This window comes from Limulus polyphemus, unplaced genomic scaffold (genome assembly GCF_000517525.1).
Source record: "Limulus polyphemus unplaced genomic scaffold, Limulus_polyphemus-2.1.2 Scaffold6188, whole genome shotgun sequence".
NCBI lineage: Eukaryota > Metazoa > Arthropoda > Merostomata > Xiphosura > Limulidae > Limulus > Limulus polyphemus.
Window position 1 is genome coordinate 44,853 of NW_013671798.1, and position 5,235 is coordinate 50,087.

Genomic DNA, 5,235 nt, shown 5'->3' on the forward strand with positions numbered 1-5,235 from the left:
TTGAGTTAATTTTTCAATATAATGATTAATATAAATAGATATAAGATACAACATGACTTAAGCTACAATATAAAAATAAAAGTCACGTACATCCCTTTGCAGTTTTTTCCAGAAGCAAGTTTTCTAATGCATATAGAAAAACACTATTGGCCAATACTAAATACAACGTCTACATAAAATGGCAGTTACTATAACATGCACCACTCATATTCATATTGTAAAATTCAGAGAACAATTTTTCATCACGTGCTTTCCTTATCATCCTATAATTTGTCAAACGTGAAATACAGCGATTGGAATAACATGGTACTGAAATTGACACCTTTGACTAGGATTGGCTAAAAGTTTTACAACTGAGGTTTAAAATGCCCAGATGCTGTTCTATAAAAGAAACAGATTAGAAAAAGGTTTAGATACCAATCATAGATGGCAGAACCAGTGCTGAAATAGAAGGAAAAAATGTTTTTTAATTTTGAAAAAAAATTTTCTTCTTAGAGGGCACTTATTTACAGTCTAAAACGTATTCTAGGATTTTTTTCATTAAATTCCTCTTTTAACTTCATTAAATAATATAAATAATTGAATGTTATGCTAATATTTACAAAAATAAAATCTGAAATCCAATAAAAGTTCTCAATAATTTTTTCAATTCACAAATGTGATTTTGCCCTCACGATAAGACAAAATGGCCATGGTAGGTAAAGGGTTAAGTCAGAATTGGTTGTTGCTACAGAGACAAAATAAAACAACTAAACATTTATAATGTTACAAAAGATACAACTGGAACTTCTGTTGCCTACAAACTGCAAAATCATCTAACCTAAGTAACACTGAGCTAAGCACCTTCATACCATTAGTACTAATAAAAACATTTCAGTTACTAGAACCAATAAAGGGAGACAAGTTGTCTAAATAACATCAAATTATTACTACATACTGAGACTTCACACCCACAAATAAACAAAGATCCAACAGCTGTGTAAAAACCTGTATTAAAACTGTTTAACTCTCTTACAATGAATAAAAATCACCGATTCCTTCTCATTTCATTCTACTTCACTTCTGTCCACCCCTAAAATACACAACACAGGAATCCTGCTCTTCCCTATTGTTGCAAAATATACTGTGAATAAACATTCCTACTTAACCAAGTCTTACACAATTAAAAAATTCTATTGATTTTTTGGACAAAACTAAAGATAATAACAAAGAACCACATGATCAGTTTGTCTTTGTTTTTGATGTAGTCTTATAATTTTTCAAAGTCCCCATAGAAGATGCCTTACCCTGTCTTGAAAAAAAAAAGAAATTAAGACATCATGACCGACATGTTGTTGTGTATCTAATGCTTACTTTAAAACTGGCAATAAAATCTACAAACAGGCTCAAGGCCTAGCTATGGGATCTCCATTATCTTCAATCCTAAAAGACTGTAGTTCATGTCTTGTATAGATAGTTACACCACTGTCTCTATTAAAAAGTAGATAACAACTAAGTGACTTATAACCTGGAATTTCAAATTGATTCCTATTATTGATATTGTCCAAATCTAAAAAATAAAAAGTTCCTGTAATTCCCATTATATTATAGTCCATTTTCACTATAGCCTTGAACTCATTCATTTTGTTCCTAATACTCCTAATATCTGATAAGCAACTAAGCTTATTCTGGAATCTACTATGTTTATCTTTAAATCTGACAGAGTTATCTTTAAAACTACTGTTTAACTTCTTATGCTCTTTATATCCCATTTCCAAATTCCTCAATAATCTAGCTGTCCTATCAGTTTTTGTATTCCTTAATTTCCCAATCTCATTCACCACTGTACAAGTTTACTTTAAACTATTTCTGATGAACATATTTAGAGCTCCCCACATATCCTACTACCAAACAAGCTTAACTGAAGCCTATGTAGCATATAATCCATCCTTACCCTGAAAACTATTCCACAGGTCCAAACAGCCTAAGAATATTCCTGATAGTCTTCTATTTATGTCTTTGATCCTTCTAAATAATACATTCCCATACCTGTAGCCTGAGGGATCATTTTCATAATAGCCATACATCTATTTCTATCCCTAAAACTCTGAAGGGGTTCTTTATACTGTTTAAGCAGCTATTCAATTTATACTTTAACATTATTTTCTCCTACATGCACAACAAAAAGAGAATGTTCTTTGCTGTCATAAAAAAAAACTGTTAACATGCTTTATAATACTCTACATTTTAGCACCTGTAAGCAAATTCTACACCAATTCTTTCCATGCTCCTCACAACAAATAGCAATCAAGAGTTAACGAGAGTTCCTTATTAAATACATTTTCTGATCATCTCATTCCTCATTTCAAGCTATTCCTAATTTATTCTCAAGTAAGCTCTTCAAGTGTAGTGTACTCTATTTTATTGAGCCTCCTGAAAATCACAATAAAGTCCACAATTCTCAAATATACCCCAATCCTAGCATCTATCATATCCTAAAACGGTCATTTCACTTATCCCTGAACTACCTCTTACCATAATGAAGTGTAACTCATCTATATCCTCTAATATCTATCTGCCCACCATAACTGTATATTTAACTAAAATTAAGCTATTTCACAGTTTAATGATTACCACTAAAATCCCTTAACTAATAGTAATGCTTACTAGTACCACAGTTTAAATACTCATAATGCCTCTAGTTACACATGGCTAATTATAAATTTAAACAAGTTACTCATGTATTAAACTCCCATCAGCTATCAAATTATAGAAATTATAATTTTAACTTAAATTCTTTTTTCTTACTTAGCTAAATTTTAAGATAATTATAATATATTTAGTATCTTATAATTTACAAGTACAACTATGATATGATTCTTATTAATTCTACAACTAATTTCAACAAAAACATAAAAGGGAACGTTGCACATATTATGATCACTAGTGCAAAAGTGCTTTTGCAAACTATATTTTCAACCAGGTTCTAAAATAACACAGACAAAATGGAGCTATTTGGTCCTTCAAGACCATATTTACAAACCAACCCTTATGAAAAAGGAATTTAAACTTGCTTTATTTTTCAGGAAATTATCAGTTACCATCTTAAACTCCTACAGAGTGCTGACCTACACTAATAATAATAATATCACTGGCAATGTGTTCATTACAAGAATCACCCTATTAGACAAATGAAACTGTCTTTACTGAAGTCTAACCTATCATTTACAAATCTTAAACTTTTGTTTCCTTGTCCTACTGTCATCATAATATAGCATTTGTGGTCTTTATCCCATCAATCCGCAAAAGAATCTTGTGAACTTCAATGGGATCACTTCTTACCAGTATTTTCTTAAAAGAAAATAAGACGACTTAAGCTTGGATCAAATGTCAGTGATTTACTGATATATATTATAATAGTTTTATCATTTACATAAATTCTCCTCCCTAAAATAGATAAAAAGTTAAGATTAACTGAAAGAAGTGCATTTATTCCTTTATGGACCAAAAGGCCCTAGATATCTCAATGTTTAAGTGTTTATCCAAAACATATATCTACTTTATCTATTTATATAACATAGAAGTGCCATTCTGTGTCTACTTTTTATGCCTACATTTTTGACCAATCTCAACTAAATTCAAACTTTTTTTTTATCTGTTTCATACTACGCCACTCCCCATGAAGTACCTGTCTTTCTGTCTGCTATACTCATGTCAACAGTTTTTAACCAATTAACCAAATTTGGCATGCAACACTAGTGCTCCCCCTAGGTCAACCTATGTCATTCCCCAAGAGCCCTTTGTCTGTCCCTGCATTGAAGAGTTAAGTATAAATTATGATATAAAGTAACAATTACATTGTAGTAGTATATACTGGTAGTAGTACTTTGTTAGTTTGTATTTTTTTTTCTTTTAGTGACTTACCTACAATTATTGACACATTTTTATATATAACTTTATAGTACTACTAATAGTAATATTAGTTTGACTTTGTTGAACTTGAAATTATCACAATCTAAAAACTTGAGATTAATATGTCAAAAATCATATTCACGCCAAGCTATTTAACTTTTGACATAATTAAGTACTACTGAAACTAACACAATATACATAATTTAGTGATTTCACAAATACTTTACCTGTCTCTTTCAGGAAAGCCAAAGCTGGGTCTAGTCTAAAATACATCAACTACAAACCAAACACAATAGATGCTACCACCTCAAAATGACATAATGCGCGAGGTTATTTCAAGCCAACTATGGTAAGCCTAATATTACATAAAGAGGGCGAGGACTACGTTACAATATGACGTCATTTTGCCGATTAGTAAAGGGAAGGTCAAATTAATTTCAACTACTTTATGTTAATATTAAGGTTCTTGAAATGCTTAAGTTATAAAAACAAAATAAATTAAACTAAAGAATAAATAAAATACAATAGCTTAATATGACTACATGGCAATGAATCCTTGATTTATTTGATTTACACACTATAGGTATTTAGTACCGACCAAAACACAACCTCTTTTCCCTGCATTTATAAAGTCCTTTCGCTCTGGTATTTTCAGATGAACGTATTTCCAGGCAAGTATCAGGTAGATAAATCCGCTAATAACAGCAGATTCAAACAAAAGTTAAAAAGAATCATCTATGTTTGATAATTTGACTAAGGTTCTTGAGATAATGAAAAATATTTTATTTAGACACGACAACAACAAATGTGCGTACCTGGATTAGTGAATACCTTCTCAGGTTTCTGTCCTTCAAGATGAATCTATGCCAAACCAACTACGATAAAATCAATTACAAGTGAACCAAAAATAAAAAAGCTAACCTAAATTCAACACGTAAGCTCGGTATCTTTGAAACAGAATTACTGTTGTATTTGGTCCAGAACAACTTATAAACTTATCTTATAGATGAATTCTGACCAATCAGAAACAGGTTATCAGCATTTTTCAATCTTGATTTTTTCTGTACAAGATCAAATTCATTACACTTGGTCTGATATATTTAACTGGTGTTGACTTCAGAATAGTATGAAAAGTTGTGAATATACAAATTATATAAACTTTCCTGTGCAAATAAAGTTGTAAGTTTTAAATAGGTCAATTTTATGGGTATATACTTAAATTAATAAAAGAAATGAGACATTTCACTTTTTATTACCATTTCATTAGTCTGGCGTTGTCTAATCTGCATACCATATGTCCAATATTTGCTGTATATACTTGTGCGTCTTATTCTACCAGATACA

The 5,235-nt window shown here is 30.6% G+C and overlaps 1 protein-coding gene across 1 annotated transcript in view; it reads right to left on the reverse strand.

Annotated features, from left to right (window-relative positions):
- Window positions 1–4,250, reverse strand: part of LOC106473453 (ras-related protein Rap-1A-like) — a 35,153-nt gene extending 30,903 nt beyond the window's left edge. The window contains exon 1 of the mRNA XM_013934133.2: window positions 4,119–4,250. The gene's annotated coding sequence lies outside the window, so the exon portion shown is untranslated. The remainder of the gene's footprint in view (window positions 1–4,118) is intronic.
- Window positions 4,251–5,235: the final 985 nt, after the last annotated feature.